Source organism: Polypterus senegalus, chromosome 3 (assembly GCF_016835505.1).
Source record: "Polypterus senegalus isolate Bchr_013 chromosome 3, ASM1683550v1, whole genome shotgun sequence".
Taxonomy (NCBI): Eukaryota; Metazoa; Chordata; class Cladistia; order Polypteriformes; family Polypteridae; genus Polypterus; species Polypterus senegalus.
In genome coordinates this window covers 26,666,537-26,686,629 of record NC_053156.1, presented here as the reverse complement: position 1 = coordinate 26,686,629, position 20,093 = coordinate 26,666,537, and positions in this window count along the sequence as shown.

Below are 20,093 nucleotides of genomic sequence, written 5' to 3'. Positions count from 1 at the left end.
CAAGGCAGGAAACAAACCCCGGGCAAGGCGCCAGCCCACCACAGGGTGTTATGTGATATTATCTACTTCTGCACTGTTTGTAATATTTTTATTTTACTGTTATACTGTATTGGGGATTACTTGTGTTCTGTTCTGTGTATTGTAGTGTATTTACACCTTTCTACCAAGGTTTCTTCCATTTTTTTTCTTACAAGTGTTTTTTCTTCTCTTCTTAAAGAGTCAAGGCTGGGGGGCTATCAAGATGCAAAGCCTGCTAAAGCACATTACGGCACTCCTTGTGTGATTTTGGGCTATACAAAAATAAATTGTATTGTATTTTTTTCCCTGAAAGTGTCTTAGAATGTTTTGTGGATTAAAAATGATCGATATTTCTCAGACTTTCATGGGATGGATACACAAGTGCAAATCAGATCGGGTTAGCTTGATGTTTTGGCTCAATTTGTATTCCATTATTGTTTGATTGCCAAATTAAAGGTCCCTTAAAAAGCAAGCAAAATAAAATTTATATTAACAAAAAAACTGTGTTTCATTATCAGTAGTAATTGGCTAGCCAATAACAAAGTGACTGGAATAAAAACCTGCAGCCACTGCGGCCCCCCAGGATATGAGTTTGACACCCCTGGGATATATACTCTGTATATTACTGGAATATGTATGAAATGCCTAGGAAATCTATAGAGTGTATTACATTTTTAGGCAATTTAAGTAATGTCTGTGTGATTCATATACTTTCCTTAGGCATTGTTATATGTTACTGGTAATGCGTGAAATTAGGCATTCTGTAGAATGCCTGTATAGATTTCCTAGTCATTCTGTAGAATACCTGCTTTTCACACATTGCTGGTAACATATATAATACCTAGGCATTATATAGAATGACTTGCTGGTTTGCCTTTTGGCATTGTATAGAATGCCTAGGAAATGTTTGAAATTGTAATTGTTTCATATTTAGACATCATACTTAGATGTCCAATTTTGGGATTCTATAGATTTCTTAGGGCTTTCTTTACAATGCCTAATTTCACACATTGACAGTAACACATATACTGTACATATATACTTCTCAAAAAATTAAAGGACTCCTTTTTAATGAGAGTATAGTGTCAAGTCAATGAAGCTTCTGGGCTATTGATCTGGTCAGTTAAGTAGCAGAGGGGGTTGTTCATCAGTTTCAGCTGCTTTGGTGTTCATGAAATTAACAACAGGTGCACTAGAGGGGCAACAATGAGGCGACCCCCAAAACAGGAATGAATGGTTATCTAACAGGTGAAGGGAGGCCACTGGTATTTTTTCCCCCTCATCTGTTTTGTCACTCGTTTTGCATTTGGTTACGGTCAGTGTCACTATTGGTAGCATGAGGTGATACCTGGACCCTACAGAGCTGGCACAGGTAGTCCAACTTCTCCAGGATGTCAGGCACATCAATACGTGGCATTGCCAGAAGGTATGTTGTGTCTCCCAGCACAGTCTCAAGGGCATGGAGGAGATTCCAGGAGACAGGCAGTTACTCTAGCAGAGCTGGACAGGGACCCTCGTAGAAGGTACTTAACCCATCAGCAGGACTGACCGGTGTCTGCTCCTTTGGGCAAGGAGGAATAGGATGAGCCTACAGAGCCTACAAAATGACCTCCAGCAGGCCACTGGTGCGAATATCTCTGTCCAAACAATCAGAAACAGACTTCATTAGGGTGGTCTGAAGCCTTGACATCCTCTAATGGGCCCTGTGCTCACTGCCTGGCACCATGGAGCTCGATTGACATTTGCCATAGAATACCAGAATTGGCAGGTCCACTATTGGTGGGCTCCCTGTGGTTTTCATAAATGAGAGCTGGTTCACCCAGAGCACATGTTACAGATGTTATGCTGCCTGTAACATCGTTCAGCATGATCGGTTTGGTGGTGGGTCAGTGATGGCATATCTGGGGAGACATATCCATGGAGGAATGCATAGACCTCTGCAGGCTAGACAATGGCACCTTGACTGCCATTAGGTATCGGGATGAACTTCTTGGACCGATTGTCAGATTCTATGCTGGTGCAGTGGGTCCTGGGTTCCTCCTGGTACACGACAATGCCTGGACTCGTGTGGTGAGAGGATGAAGGAATTGATACCATTGCCAGGCCCCCACGCTCACTCACCTGACTTCAATCTAATAGAACACCTCTGGGTGGGATATTATGTTTCGGTCCATTTGATACCTCAGACGGTCCAAGAGCTCAGTGATGCCCTGGTCCAGATCTGGGAGGAGTTCCCCCAGGACACTGTTCGTCGTCTCATTAGGAGCATGCTCCCCTGATGTTGTCAGGCACGCATACAAGCACATGGAGGCCACACAAACTACTGAGTATGATTTGGAGTTGCTGCAATGAAATTTCGGCAAAATGGACTTGCCTGCGACATCATTTTTTCCTTTCTGATTTTCGGGATGTCTTTGAATTCAGCCCTCTGTAGGTTGATCATTCTCATTTCCATCAAACGATGTGGCATCCTTTCGTCCCTAACACATCACCATATCAGTCCATAGCAGTAGAGATAACCAGTAGGACTATTTTCCCATTGAGATCTGATGTGTGTTCAAAGTGTTCCTTACATGTTTTTGAGCAGTTTAATATATATATATATGTTCTTTTTTTTTGTTTGTCTTATTTGAACCACACACACACCTACAGTGTATCCGGAAAGTATTCACAGCGCATCACTTTTTTCACATTTGGTTATGTTACAGCCTTATTCCAAAATGGATTAAATCCATTTTTTTCCTCAGAATTCTGCACACAACACCCCATAATGACAACATGAAAAAGTTTACTTGAGGTTTTGCATATTTATTAAAAATAAAAAAATTGAGAAAGCACATGTACATAAGTATTCAAAGCCTTTGCCATGAAGCTCCAAATTGAGCTCAGGTGCATCCTGTTTCCGCTGATTATCCTTGAGATGTTTCTGCAGCTTCATTGGAGTCCACCTGTCGTAAATTCAGTTTAGTGGACACGGTTTGGAAAGGCACACACCTGTCTATAGAAGGTCCCACAGTTGACAGTTCATGTCAGAGCACAAACCAAGCATGAAGTCAAAGGAATTGTCTGTAGACCTCCGAGACAGGATTGTCTCGAGGCACAAATTTGGGGAAGGTTACAGAAAAATTTCTGCTGCTTTGAAGGTCCCAATGAGCACAGTGGCCTCCATCATCAGTAAGTGGAAGAAGTTTGAAACCACAAGGACTCTTCCTAGAGCTGGCCGGCCATCTAAACTAAGTGATCAGGGGAGAAGGACCTTAGTCAGGGAGGTGACCAAGAGCCCGATGGTCACTTTGTCAGAGCTACAGAGGTCCTCTGTGGAGAGAGGAGAACCTTCCAGAAGGGCAACCATCTCTGCAGCAATCCACCAATCAGGCCTGTATGGTAGAGTGGCCAGACGGAAGACACTCCTTAGTAAGAGGCACATGGCAGCCCACCTGGAGTTTACCAAAAGGCACCTGAAGGACTCTCAGAACATGAGAAACAAAATTCTCTGGTCCGATGAGACAAAGATTGAACTCTTTGGTGTGAATGCCAGGCATCACGTTTGGAGGAAACCAGGTACCGCTCATCACCAGGCCAATACCATCCCTACAGTGAAGCATGATGGTGGCAGCATCATGCTGTGGGGATGGAACTGGGAGACTAGTCAGGATAAAGGGAAAGATGACTGCAGCAATGTACAGAGACATTCTGGATGAAAACCTGCTCCAGAGCGCTCTTGACCTCAGACTGGGGCGATGGTTCATCTTTCAGCAGGACAACGACCCTAAGCACACAGCCAAGATATCAAAGGAGTGGCTTCAGGACAACTCTGTGAATGTCCTTGAGTGGCCCAGCCAGAGCCCAGACTTAAATCTGATTGAACATCTCTGGAGAGATCTTTAAATGGCTGTGCACCGATGCTTCTCATCCAACCTGATGGAGCTCGAGAGGTGCTGCAAAGAGGAATGGGCGAAACTGGCCAAGGATAGGTGTGCCAAGCTTGTGGCATCATATTCAAAAAGACTTGAGGCTGGAATTGCTGCCAAAGGTGCATCGACAAAGTATTGAGCAAAGGCTGTGAATACTTATGTACATGTGATTTCTCAGTTTTTTTATTTTTAGTAAATTTGCAAAAACCTCAAGTAAACTTTTTTCACATTGTCATTATGGGGTGATGTGTGTAGAATTCTGAGGAAAAAATGAATTTAATCCATTTTGGAATAAGGCTGTAACATAACAAAATGTGGAAAAAGTGATGCGCTGTGAATACTTTCCGGATGAACTGTACATAAACCTACCTGTACAGTTGTGCTAACCTATGTGCACTTCTGGCATTTCAACTTTAAAGTAATGTTTCTGCGGCAGTCAGATTACTTCCTGTGTTCTAACCAACACACCACAGTGACTACAGCGAACTGCAAGTCTGCCCTCTCCTACATTTAAAGCGTCTTTGCCATTACAGCCTTTTTGATTTTATGCAACAAGAGACCTTTTAAAATCAGGAGTTTTTAGGATTTCATAAATCTGTTATCATCACTGCATGTTTATTTATTGAGCCTGTTACAAGTCTTTCTGGGATCTTCATGTGGATAGTTCTTTTGGGATCCAAAAATGGCATTGCTCTGAAGACCACTTTATTTTGAAGAGCATAGAATGCTCTGGTGTCTAGGAGATCATATTGTGCTTGTGGTTTACAAGTGAATTTGGAAAAAGCTGGGTTAAATAAAAAATAATAATAATAGAATGCAGGCTGTAATAGTGACATTATTAGTTACTGTATATTAAGCTAAATAGAGTTAATAAAAAAAAAATATCCAAGTGACATTCCTCGATATACATAAAAGAGTCAGATTTGTAATTTCAGCAGCTTGAGGAATGGAAATAAGAGCTAAAACGGAATTGTCAGATGTCAATGAAAAGAATTGATGATAAATTGGACTGGACTGCCAATACTGATGCTCTGTGTAAGAGAGGACAGAGCTGACTATACTTCCTTAGAAGGCTGGCGTCCTTCAACATCTGCAATAAGATGCTACAGATGTCCTATCAGACAGTTGTGGTGAGTGCCCTCTTCTACGTGGTGGTGTGCTGGGGAGGCAGCATAAAGATTAAGGACGCATCACACCTGGACAAACTGGTGAGGAAGGCAGGCTCTATTGTAGGCACGGAGCTGGACAGTTTGACATCGGTGGCAGAGCGACGGGCGCTGAGCAGACTCCTGTCAGTCATGGAGAATCTACTGCATCCACTGAACAGGATCATCTCCAGACAGAGGAGCAGCTTCAGCGACAGACTGCTGTCACCGTCCTGCTCCACTGACAGACTGAGGAGACCCCACACTATGTGACTTTTCAATATCACCCTATGGGTAAACGTTAACATTATACAAAGTTATTGTCTGTTATACCTTCATTTTATCACTCTTTAATTTAATATTGTTTTTATCAGTATACTGCTGCTGGAGTATGTGAATTTCTCCTTGGGATTAATAAAGTATCTATCTATCTATCTATCTATCTATCTATCTATCTATCTATCTATCTATCTATCTATCTATCTATCTATCTATCTATCTATCTATCTATCTATCTATCTATCTATCTATCTATCTATCTATCTTACACATTAATTATAGTAACAACTCGTTTTTCTGCAAGGAAGTTTTGTTGCAAGAAGATCAATTGGAAACCATGATTTTATGGTAACCAAATGTAGAACAAAGTGGAGAAATTGGTGCAGGGGACTCTGGACCCCAATTCATGGCAAATATGATTCCATTCACACACACTTATGGCTAATTTAAAATTAATGTCTTTTAGATGAATGGAGAAACATTCACGCCAACACAGGGAGATCCTGCACACACCACACACATAGCGGGTGTCCAAGCTCAATTACTGCAGTGTCTCTTGTATTTCATACTATTAGGAAGTGGATTACATGAAGTCATTCATGAATTAATAAAGGAGGCAGTTGTCAAGTAGGGTCACTTCTGGCAAGGTATTGATGAGGTCTGAAATAGGACTTTGTAATTCTGCACAAAAGTTGTCTCTAAACTGTTCAAAATAAAAATATAAAATGAAAATGTGGTGTCTGAAAATCCAGTGGCTTTTCCATCAGTTACCAAATTTTGGACCAAGTGGGTGAAGAAAATGGATGGTGATTTTAATTGATTTTCAGATCGTTGCGGTTAGTGCCAATTGAATCCCATTTGGAGCCCTAGATAGGAGAATGGGGGCTGGCCCCCTTCGGTGTCCATAGCGGGTAGTTGGGATTAGTCTTCGACGATCTTTTGGGTTCCTACCACTTCCGCACCACCCATTACATTCACAGCAACCGTCCTGTGTACATTTAGCATTATGTATGGAGCGTGTGCCCCTTAAATTTCATTAATGACGGCTATAATGCATTGAATGGCTCAGGTTGTTATCATCATTCTGAATTTTTTGGTGCAGGTGCCCCGTGGCCTGTAGGTGGCTGCCCATGTTGTCTATACCTGCGTTTGCCACTGGATGTGATGGATGACATTCTATCACAACAGTCAAGACAATAATTGGGTTCACTGCTGACCTCTTCTGGTCAAAAGTGTAATATCCACACTATCCATTTGGATTATAGCTTGCTCAAGAGGAATATTGTGGCTCATTGTTTAACTAATCCTGGCTGGCTCAACCCTTGCCGAAAGGTGGAATGTTGTTATTGCTAATTTAGGAGAGCCTTTACCTAAAGTCGCTTACAATGAAAAAAAAAATGTAAATAAAACAGTAGTACATTATACACAGTATAAGTCAAGTCAAGAGGCTTTATTGTCTTACCCCGTACCAGCCCGAGCACCAGGCAACCTGGAGAACTGGATTTTTAAAGGCGCACCACATTACTGTTTAATTTGTTTTCTAAAATATAATGGAGAAGCAGACGTGCCTTATCATAGTCACATAAACAACACTTTGTGGATCTTTACTGGGTTGTGTGGTTCCTCAAAGAGAAATTGCTTTCTAGGAAGGGTTGGTTCTTTGTGCTTTGGAAAACGTCCTAATATGTATAAAAAATGGAAATCTTGAATGAATGGTAGCCTACCTAGCAGAACACTAACAGATTAAGAAAACCTGAACTTCACCTGTTTGAAATTTGAATTTCACAAATCCGTTACCATCTATTCAGGGTTATTTACTGTATGGAGTCTGTTACAGATCTAAAGAAATGAAGGCTCTTTCTGGAACCTTCATGTGGATTGGTCTTTTGAGAACCATTTTTGTGGCATCGCCCTGAAGGACCACAGTGTGTGGACACTACACGGTTCCTTATTGTTCAGAAATTCTGATGAAATCCACAAATTGAATAGCTGGTAATACAGTATATTGAAAATGACAAAGTAGTACCATTTTTATTTGTCAGAAATCATAAACAACTTTGCTAACATGAAATCTAGGAAAAAGATGCATTAAGAGGAATGTTACTGATTTCATTTAGTTATTATAACAACTAATTCACGTTTCAGTGTTTTACAATCTCCCATCCATGTAAAGCATATTGTGTTATATATTATACTAGCTGTCCCCTGCGGCTCTGCCCGTGTTGTAGTGAAACAGGACAATATCAATAAACAAACAGGTATCGCTGGCTAAGCGGAGGCAAGGTACACTCCAAAACGTGGCCAGAGGTAAACCAACACAAATGGAGGCTGGCATGTGAATGAGGAGGGCCATGCCTGGCTCCCCACTCCTGACGTCCTGCTTCCCCTCCCCTCGGCCCGTAGCATCTGTCTCGGATTCATAAATCAGTACCGCAAGCGAACTATGATACTTAGCACGATAAGAGAAGTCGCAAAATCAACCGCAATGTTCAAGCAAATTACAGATAAAAACCCGATCAAAGTCTGTTAAGTAGTTCACTCGTGAGAAGCAGACAGACAGACAGACAGACATTGGATTTTATATATAGAGAGAGATTATTGTATTATATGTTGTAGTATTGTATGTTATTGTATTATAAGTCTTGTATTCAAATATTCAATTGTATTTCTTTGTTTATTTCATTACCTATGAGTGGTCTTTCTGTCCAGAGTGCCTTAATACTGCACCAGCACTGATCATACCATCCATACACAGTATGGCAGCAGAGAGTGTCATGAAATAACATTACATAATTAGTTAATTAACATAAATAAAACACTTTATGCAAGGCTGGTAGAGACTCACCCTTAAAAGGACCTTTGGCTTATTTAGTGACCACTTCCACCACACAGCTCAGATGTACTCCCAGCTGCTTTGTCCCCTCATACCCAACTCCACCTCACTCCGCTCACCTGGGGTCAGAGGTAACATAAATGCCAGACTATCTCCTGGCTCCATGAGCCAACCCAAGGCCAAGGTGACATCCAAAGCTCGCCAATGGCCACACATCAGGGGCCTCATGTATAAACGGTGCGTACGCAAAGAAATGTTGCGTAAGAACTTTTCCACGTTCAAATCGCGATGTATAAAATTTACATTTGGTGTAAAGCCACGCACTTTTCCACAGTACCTCATGCCTTGTCGTACGCAAGTTCTCCGCTCGGTTTTGCAGACTGGCGGCACCCAGCGTCAAAGCAGTGCTACTGTTCCTGTGTGATTACTCATTATTTTCATGACGCGGCTTTATAAATACACAGAAACTAACCGCATATTGTTTATTAGTGTAATGCATCTGATTGTAATTAACTCGTAACAATATAATGGTCCAGGGAACAGCCATAGTATTCCAAATACCATAACTGCTTTAGCGTTGTTACTCTCACTGCACCTTCTTCTTCTTCTTCTTCCAGCTCCTCCCATTAGGAGTTGCCACAGCGGATCATCTTTTTCCATATTACTCTCACTGCACCACTCGGAGTATTTATATCACTGTATCTGAGTGTGAATCACAGCAGCAGCTGATCGGAAAGAGAATTATCGGTATACAGCTTTAAGGACACGCTGTCTCAGCCACTGCAAAATGTTTTAAAGCCTTTCCTGTACGGACCTCGCGGTTCAGAAACAGTTTAATCCCAAGAACTTTAAATGCATTCAATCAATTGCTCCTTGTAGAACGGTTTGTACTTATAAGTACAATCACCCCACTGTAAACTTGCACTACAGTTATAATATCTCACAACCTGAGCCACTTTATAAAGCGCGTATTTATATATGATGACGATATCATTTTTAAGGTGAAATGCAGGAAAATATGTTTGTTAAATTATACACATAAAACTTTAACTTCATTTAAATAATCTATATTCTTCACTGGGAGTGTCGTGAAGGATAGAATAATTAAACATGTACTACGAAGATATTTCAATGTTCTTTAAACGTTTTGAAGAATCGGCGCTAAGCTTACAGATGGCTTAACGTCTATTACAGAGCTGATTGTGTGGCGATCGGTTACTTGGGGAAAGAAAAGCAAGGACTCTTGGGGCAGCCACGCCAATATATATTGAATATAAAACAGAAAGAGAAAATAACAACACAGCTAAAAACGCAGCGACAAATTTCGACAAAAGATAAATGCTTGTCATGAGCACGAGGCTCATGAAACACATGTTTAATAATGTGCTTTAGCTCCTATCATCATGAAAATGACATCACGTATACATCTCAGTATTTTAGTTATTCAGAGAGCTGTAATATCACAAATGTAATGGACTCTGTGTCCAGTTGGAGGAAGAGAGCCAGTTTAAGAAGCAAGTAGTGATTCACACACATAGATCACATACAGTAGAAGATCAAATACAAAACAAAGCATTTAACGTGCTACTTTAATTACGATGTAATTTTGAGAAACTGGTTAATTAAACGATTTTAAGATGAAGTTTATAATGTTCTACTAAATGACAAAATAAACTACGTGATTAAAGTGGAAAATTCGAGATTAAAGTTGACATTTCGTGCTTTTTCCCCACCGTGTGCCTTTTTTCTCTGTACCCTAATAAGCTTTCATATGACACTCAGACAGTGGGCTTACAACTCTTCTTTTCACAGCAACTTTGATATGTGACTTCTTTTTTATTTCCGGCACTGTGCGATTTTGTGAATGTGAGCTTTCAAGTTTCTCCAACACGCTATGTCACTCGATCAACTTCATTTTGTTGATTATACCACGGTTTATTTGAACAAATAGTATGTTTTTCCTTTGCCTCCACTTGGTATTCGCTGAAATTGTTATATTTTCCCGTGCTTTTCCCATTGTCTTTTCACAGAAGGCTGCGCTTAAGGGCGATTTATATTGATTTGCATATTCAAATAGGCGTAATTCTGGGAGGATTTGGGGCGTTACAAAATGCGCGTGCACGAGCGTTAGTTTTCACGCTGATAGGGATTTATGTAGCGGAAGGACGTGGAAGTTGGAGTACGCACAGATTCCTGCATCTGGATTTTTCTGTGCGTAAGCACATTTCGGCTTTTGTGCTTATGCCATGTTATAGTGCGAGTTCTACGCACGGCGTTATGCATGAGGCCCCAGGGCTGATAGCAGCTAATAGGTGCCTACAAAGCACTCTGAAACTGCTCGGCTGCAACGCTGCTCACAGGGTTGCTTTGATAGCCGACTTCTCTGAGTACCCCTGCCCTCTCTGACGTGTACTCGGCCACTCGAGGAACGTGTTTTTCTCACATCCAGACCCAGGGATGCTACACTATATTGTCAGGCACATGCACCAGAGGACCATCTTTAGCTATAATAAGGTGGGAAGGGGAGCAGGGTGACACCATTTTTGACTCCTTTTTCCTTCTTTTTAACCATAGAACAAAGGATGAGTTCCAGGAAGACATCTGACACTGCTTTGTGTGCTCAGTCAGGAATTCCATCCTATCCACTTATCAACTGTATAAGAAGCAGACGGACCAGTTCATTTTCAAACCCACAACTGACGGTGATGCGGTGTGTACTTCAAAAGGGCAATCCCAAACAAGGCTAAAACAATCTGACCAAAACTCTGACTCTGATGACTCCTTTCCTTGTGTCATTAAACAGTGCCATCACTCAGACTCTAAACATTCTTCTTCTGTTATTTGTATAGGTTATAGTCAAGCCATGGTTCCTGTTCAGACTTATATTTAAATTTTCTTCTTGCCTTTGCTCACTTTTCAGTTTGGTTCATTGTTTTTAAATTAGCTAAACTTTATTAATCCCAAGGCACATCAAGTAAAACGACACCTTTAATTGGCTAACTAAAAAAGATTACAGTATGCAAGCTTTCAAGGCAACTCAGGACCCTTCTTCAGGCGAGATGTAACCCCAAGGGGAAACTCAGATACATATAGCAGCAGCAAATGAAAAACAAAGATACAGAATCACAAGACAAAATACAGCCAATCAATCAATTGATAAGTAAATCAATTTAAAGAGTGCATCATTATTTCCGTCATTTACAACATTGTTCTGTTCAGATACTCGCCCTATGTATTTTCTGTTAATTGTATCATTGTGTTCATAACAATTACTTCTGAATGCTTTGAAATCACTTCAGTTTTTCTTTTGTTCAGCACCTTCTGACTCATCAGTACGAGAAAACCCCCACACATGATATACTTGATGTCTAGCAATGCATTTTGGGGTCCCCCACCCTATTTTTGGCCCTCTAGACCTCCAAAACCCTTCATTTTAGGCCATTTTTAAACAATATTTTGTGCAGGAAATTTTTACGCTTATGATAAACAGTAAACCAATAGGTGCCTTCAGCAAAAATAATCAGAAGGACTTGAAGTTGTGCAGGCCACATCCCCTAATGAAATATGAGGGGTCAAACTTTTTTAAAAATGAAGATTAGTAATATGGGCATGAGCATTGTTGTTTTATGCGAGGTTGCTGATCACAAATATACTATTTTCTATATTTAACCTTTAACCGGTGGTCCTGGCCATCTTAGAGCCAGTCATGAAAGGTTACAAATGTCAGATTGCAAGCATTGGCAAGTGGAGCATTATTTTAGACTATTTCAAGGTCAGTGATTACAAATATTATGTTTTTGATGTTTTTTCTATTAAAATTGGGCATACATTTTTAATATTTCAAATATCTGACATCACTATTGTTATTTATTATGTTCTTCTACTTGAAGTAAAAAATTGACATTTCTTATGAAAACCCCAAGTTACTGGGTGGTTTACATTAATTTGGACTTTAATTTCTATGTGCTCAGCTTTGTTCTCTGATGCTCAAGATGCCTCCCCAGGAGGTGGGACCATCTGTCCATCACAAATGACTACTACCAGTCCTATAAAGGCTCATGGGAAATGTAGTCCCTCACCAGTTATTGAATGTACTTGTTGGTCTGGCAAGTTCTCATTTTGTTATTGCTCCTTTGGATTTACTTTTATTTGTGACTTCTGCTTTTGTTTTAAAGATTCAGATTTTTTTTTTTTTGCCCACGTTTGCCTTTTGAATATTTTCTAATATTTTTTATTTATTCTTAACGAACCTTCAATTTTATAAACAATTCTTCTGGATTTGTCAGAATTTTTATGGTTCTACCCCTTTAGAGATATACTTCAATCTTCTTGTATTTTGTGAGGTTCCTTTTGGATTTAAAAGCCTGGCCTGCATTCTGAGGCCAAGTGAAACCTTTAGCCTCCATTTTTCCTGGGACCAGGCTTGCCTTGGAGCAAGACCTGTTTTTTGAGCTATTTTTGAAGGTCTCGCGTTTTGCTTCTTTGTGCAGTCAAAGTATTCATAACTGTATCATTTAATATATATATATATATATATATATATATATATATATATATATATATATATATAAGCGACCCCCAAAACTCACGGGGGTTACATTCCTGGAGCACCCGCAAATTGTGAAAAACCATGAATTTTGAATGTTGTCAAAAATGCCTATAAATGCCAATTTTTATAGTTTAAACCCTAAATATACCCCCAAAAAACTTTCATTTCATTTCAAACTCAGCTTAATACATTACCTAATAAAAAGAATGTAAAGGTAAACCCGTATACTGGCAGTACTGTACTGCTATGTCTCTCTCAGTGCTACAATGTAAAATACCGATGTTACCCTTATATGTACTGTAATTCATGCAAGCACATTTTCTTAGGTAGGCATTGTCATTTTCTTTGGTATAAGTAGGGTAAATATGTAATAATTTAATTTAATAAAAAGACATTAAAATGTATGGGTATGCACCAATAATGAATGAATGAATTGATTGATGATGATGATAATGAATTAGCTGTGCAGTACGATGAAGGTATGTAATGAAGTCGATAATGACTGCACAGCAAAGCAGAGGATTTACAGCTCCTTGAGTGGCTACTGTGGCATAACTTTTTAGTTCTGGTAGCAAATCCAGTAGTTCAACCTTCTCCTGGACTCTCTTAAACTTTTTCTGGTGCTTAGGTTCATTGCCAGAAGCCTTAGAAGATGCAGGGCATTTGGGCGGCATCTTAGGGCTTTAAGAAGAACAAAACAAAAAACACGAGAACGCTCAGCGAAACACTTGAGATAGCTACACGCGGTAAACTGTTATGATACGGGAATGCTGGGCTGCATCTGCCAGAGGTGCGTCACAGAGCAGCAGCCAATCAGCAGCAAGGAGAAATGAATGACGTTCTTGGATTGGCTACTTTCACCATTACAAGCTGCCTTTTCCTCTACGGTCGCTTTGTGTTCTCTCTACAGTACAGTATTGCCACAAAAAAACGCCGTAAAAAATTGAGGAGGATATTTGTGGTTTCTGCTAACAATTTTTAGTTAGGTTCTAAGGAACAATCCGTAAATGACTGAAGCCACAAAAACTGAATCGTGACTTTGCAGGGGTCTACAGTATATATAAATATATATTGTCAGAAACTCCACACAGAGTCATAGCAAGGTTTGGGGCAGCCACCCGTATATTTGGTATCCTGGCTGCAAAGTCTGATAGCACTTATGTACACAAAACTGAGTCCAAAACAGAACTGAGGGAATAAGGAAAAGGTGGAAGCTTTTAAAGGGGAAGACAGGAAGTGAAGTCAGAGGGGTCGGGCTCATAAGGGTCTTCAGCTATAGGTTCGGGCCTGGACGTGACATCACAGGGGCCGGAGCTGACAAGATCTTCCTCCATAGGCTCGGACCCGGAAGTGACGTCAGCAGGGCCAGGTGGAATCTCCCGTGGATGGCCTGCAGGAAACAGAATCAGTGCACTCTGCCACCACCCGGTCTGACTCGGAATTACCCTTACTCAAATCCCTTTAGCTGCCTCCCATGTACAGGTGTGTGACAATCCGTGATTGACATGATTGTGAAATCCAGGATTAAGAGATCTCAAAAAAGGCTTCAAAACCTAAAGTAGACCTGGCCTGGAAATGCACATTCAGGCTTGTGGCCTACATCTTCAAAAAGGCAAAGATTATTCATTTCTAATATGGAGGAGGAAGCCATAAAAACTGTCTGAAAGAGGAAACCAGAGATTCTCTAGATATCAGTGTTTATTCAAAAAGTATTCAAAAGTCCAAACAAGAAGTGAATTTAAAAATGAAAAAGAATAACATGAATCAACCAAAAAGAACAAAATAGGTTTTCCTCTTGTCTGTGGATCTGATTTTTGGATTACAGAAATCTAACAATCACATGAAGTTCTTACAAGGAATTTCAAAAAGAGAAATCCAAGAAATGTCGGACAAACACCATGAGCAGGAACTAAGGGCTCAGCAATGAGCTGAGGCATCTCAGACCTTTATATAGGCAGAGGATGATCTCTACAGCTGCAGCGTCGGTTGTCCTTTGGCTTAACACATAAAACACAAGGAGAGAGAAAAAGGAAGCAAATAACATACTCATCTAACATTTTTAACAAATACAAAATAATTTAAAAGCCAGAAAACACAATATAAAATAATATCAAGTAACACAGCTTAAAAATTTTAACATAGAAAAATCACTGGACTCATTTCCTGACACTCTATTGAGCTGTAAGATGTATGTTTTGGTTGTTCTAGTAGTATGATGCCCACTTTACCAATTATTATAACAGTCTTGGTAATTGCATTCCGAAAGAGAGTCGGGGAAGAAACAATACTTGGCCCAGCCAAGGCCAACCACAGTGTCTGGAGCAGGGGTCTCCAACACGTCGCTTGCGAGCTACTAGTAGCTTGCAACCCGTTTTCAAATAGCTCACCAAAGGGTTAATGAATCCTACATAAATTTGAAAACTTGATTAGTTAAATTAGGGGTTGGTAATCTTTCCAAAAAATCATATCACAATTCTTTTAACACAAAAATCACGATCTACAATCTAAATTGAAATCTATCTTTTCAATGTGGCATACACTTAAGAGAATATCTGCACTCAAACTCATCAAGACCTAAGTAACATTGTATCAAATCAAACACAGCTGAATTCAATTCTTCTCTTGTTTGCTAGCTAAGCTGAGTTAAGGAACACGCCCCGAAGCTGGCGAGTGAGTGAGGAAGGGCCCTCAATTCGGCCCGTTCAGTGGATTTCGGATTTGCGCAAATAAATCGGTACCGCAAATGAACTACACAGCGAAATGACAGAAGTCGCAAAATCAACCGGAAAGTTCAAGTAAATTATAGAAAAAAAAACCTGATCTAAATCCGTTAAGTAGTTCTCTCCTGAAAAGCAGACAGACATACAGAGAGAAAAACATTGGATTTTACATATTATATATTAGTAAACCTTCACAATAATGTGCAGTTAAAGTCTCAACAGCATTCTCAGCATTTCTGAAGCTTAGTAGAGCCAAATAAGTATAAGAATCTTCACCAAGCAGCTCAGAAAATGTCTGCATACTTCTGTGAGTCTGACATGAATGTCATGAAATCAAAGTTCAGAACAAGACTGACAGATGAGCATTGAAATGACTCCATAAGTGGCTCCACTCCATCATACACCTCAGTGCCAGTCATCTGACTAACTAAAAAACACATCACGCATGCAACTGGACATGTGAATAAAGTGAAACAGTGACATGGAACAAAATGACAAATGAAAAAGTCATACAGTATATGTGGATTTGGAATTGCATTGTTTTGTTATGACAGCTTTCAAGTTTTAACTCAGTAGTGTGAGATACACTAGAAAATGCATACAGACGTACAAAATGCACTTGCAGGTGAACTAAACATACTTTGTGATGTTTTAATGCAAAATGTGAGTTGTGGCCACCAACATTTTGTAAATGTTCAGGCAGAACAAGCTTATTCAGTTTGTTTGGGTTAAAATAAGCTATGAGAATAAACGTTAGAAAACATAAGTAGCTCTCTGCCGTTTTCATTTTGTAAAAGTAGCTCTCAGGGGAAAAAAGGTTGGGGACCCCTGGTCTGGAGTATCACAACTGTGGCTATCAGTTACCAGAAACACATGACAGCCGTGAAACTCCAAAGGGTGGAGTTCAGTGTGGTGCACAGCTGTGCATTTTTTGTGGAAAAAATGCAGAATGTTACAATATCTAAAATATATATCTCACCATATGTTATGATTTGTCTAGCTCATGAAACTAAAAAAAGGGCTTGTGACAGTCCAGGTTGGTTCTCAGTCCTTGGCAGCTTGAACCCAAAACCATCGATAGTCACAGACCAAGGATGAGTCGGGCAAATGAGGACACACACAAGGCAGCAAGAGGTAAGTGCAAGGTCTTCGTGTTTTAATAAAATCAAAGTCAACGTGAGGGGTTCAAATCCCCAAAGTGCTTCTTCCATAAACTTCAATAAATAGAACGAGGTGATCAGGAGAGGTTAAAATCCAATACACAATAAATAATCCCTTAAAACGAGGTCCCAAAAGCAGAACTGTAAAAACAGATAATCCCTCTAAAAATGGATGTCTCCTCTGCTTACCCCAGAAGGGATGTCCTTCTGATAGACACAGCTAACATGTAATCCCAAGCTCGGGTCCCTTCTGTCATCCCCGGGGGGCTCTCCAAGCCTCTCCCCTTCAATTCCCACTGCAACCCCTCAACTTTATATGGGAGCCCTCTTCGAGCACCAGGCAGGTCACCCCTGCTACTTTAGCTATCCCTCTCTCCCCGCCGGCCATACGCCCCACCATGGGGCTCACCTGCCTGCCTGCTCAGTTGCCTTGAGAGATGTCGCTGAACTCTGTGCCTGTACTTGGTGAGGTGTGCTGTAGAAGTCGTTCATACTGTTGTGTTGTATTTCTAAGGTGGCCATGATAAATTGGCCATTTAGCTCTGTCAAGAGGATCACATCGGTTCTGTTCTGTGTATTGAAGTTCCCTGATTTTCTGACGCCCAACGTACTTGGAAAGGGGGTCTCTCTTTGAATTGCCTTTCCCAAGATTTCTTCCTTTATTTTTTTTGTTTTGGTGGGGTTTCTTAGGGAGTCAAAGCTGGGGAGCGGTCAAAAAACAGGGCCTGTTAAAGCCCATCGAAGCATTCCTTTTGGGCTATTCAAGAAACAAATTGTTGTTGTTATGCTCACTACAGCGTTGGCTCCTCTCTCTTGCTGTCTGCTTTCACCAGTTTCACTTTATTTTAACCTCGGCATCTTTTCTTCTTTTTCTTTTCTTCACTGTTCTCTTTTATTCTCCTGTCCAGGCTCACTTTTATGTGCCGATAGGGTGAAGGTGATGTAATCACGAAACCAAGAGCACTAAGAAGGAAACGGGCTGAATCGCACATTACGCAGGGCTAGTCAATTCAGCCATTAAACCCCGGGCTGCTCATTCACGCTTTCACTTGCATCCACATAGAGCCTCGGCTACACTGTCTTTATTTATTTCTTTAAAAGGCCTTGACACTCTCTTATCACAGGGCTTCATCCAAAAAGCTCACCCTCAAGGCTCCAGTGAGACACAGCGACAAAATGAGCCTTAACCCAAAACCATGCCATAAAACTTCTTAAAATAAAAGGGAAGAGGGGGAAGCTTGAAAAATTCCTGGCCTACTGTAACAAAACAAATATTCTTTTATATTTAAAAATTGCATGGCTATACTGTATATATTATCAAGAACAAAGAAATTATTAAAAAGAATCAGAGCGGTTACGCATTAAAACATAAAAGCAAACAGAACCAAAGGTCAGATCAGAAGAGAAATAAAATTATTAGTACTTACAAAAGTGCTGCCTCTGAAGCTTTTGCAGGCTTATAAAGACCTGGGGCCCATCACACATTTGCACCATCAAATAGGGGTCAGTCCCCCCTAGGCTATCCAACAAGATACATTAAAGAAAGGGTTATAATGATGATAAGGTGTTAATAAAAGACAATAAATTGGCAAAAAATAAGATATAAAAATAAAGAAACTGAAAAAACTAATTGCAAAATAATATTTAAAGGATGCCCAGAAGATTATATTAAAAAGAAAATAAACTTGAGCTGGGTTGCAGATTAAGGCCTACTTATACTCCAAGCATTGCCAAAAGATGGTGCCCCCTCAGTCCTTTCTTTCTTAACTGTCAAAAACATTCAGACTCAAGAAGGTGACACAAGAGATTAAAACTTAGCTTATTTATGAGAAAAATCAGCAAAAAATAAAGATCTTAGGGGTCAGCTATGCCAATCAGTTTATGAGTTGAAGTCTAGCCAGACCCACCCAGCTGTGTTTACACGTGACAAAGACGAAACTCTTACGCCATGAGATAGAAACTAATGTGATGCTGATGACACCTTGAAACTTTAACTTTTAGTCACTCTCAGTGCCAAATAAAACATTTAATAATACAGTCTAAGTTCAACTATACTGTAGTAAAGAGTGGCAGTGAAGGTTTAAAGGCATTAAAACTGGGAAGAATAAAACTCTGTGGAATAGATTTGCAAACCTTTCTGAAAGTGAGTTTTGTCATTATGGGTTATTGAGTGTAGATTGAATGATGAAAATGGAAAATGTATCCATTTAAAATTAAATCTGCAAAACAATAAACCGTGCTGAAAGTGAAAGTACCAGAATACTTTCTGAATCCACCACTGTATCCAGAATACTAAAATATATCAATACACAAAAGTACTGTATGTTGTTTCTTTATAGATTAACTAGAGATACTGTATACAGTAAAAAAAAAAAAATGTGGTCAATCACCCACTCCTCCTCTTCCTGTAGCCATAGAACAGAAATTCTTTCTTTCTTGGTCTTTTTTTTTAAACGAATGTGTGTACGTTTTTACAAATTTTATAAAAGTGAATATTTTCTGCTTTTCTGTTTTTGATAAATAAGTACAGTACATGTTAAGCGAAATGAATGTTCAGTCTTGAGCTGTGGACGTGTGACCACTAGATGTCGCTCTTCACTTTTCTTAAAGCGGGATGAGGTGCCACACGCAGTCTCTCAGCTCCAGAGGCATCGGATCTTCGTGCACTTTACACACTCTGCGCCAGGTAGGAGGGCTTCTTCTATGCCCATAAAAATCGGAAAGCTACATGGATTTCGACTGAGTGTATGTGACAAAGATGAAAGCAGGATAAAAAAAAGGGAAATAGATAAAATGCATGTACGTGCGGTGTGATTAATTGGCGTCTTATCTGGAGAGCAGGCTGGCACAAAATGATGTTACTTGAGGTGCCGATTCAAATGGGCAAAGTATGAGCAGTGCCCACCTATAAGGATCGTTTGCTCACCTAATTAAAAAAAAAATCATTAAAACTTTAAAACTTTTTAAAGTTTTAGTGCATTTGGCATTTAGATGCCCTATATGTAAATGAAAATCTGAAAATCTTGGAATACTAATTACGGTTTGATGATTAAAGAAAGGCGTCTTTTTAAATGTGTGTAGATCTTCCAGAAACGTATGTATTAAAAATCCCCCCGAAATAAATATATCTAATTTTTAGTATTTCTTAGAAAATTGATGGGTACTAACTAATACATGCTGTTTTACACCTGTACAAATTAAAGGTTTTAGCATTCTCAATGACAAACTCTTAAAACATTTAGACGAATCCACTGTTGCCTACGTATGACGTGCAAGTTATTGTCGACTGAAAATGGCGGGGCCCATGAGAGTTTGTGCTGCAGCAATGAACTTGTCCAGAAGTTAGTGAGTGCTGCCAAGGGAGGTCCCGAGGCCCTGGGTTGGACATACAAGTTTAAAAACGGGCGGAGGTAAAATGTAGTATATCTATTATATAATGCATTTAATGTATATGCATTTATTATTGCCTTTCAAA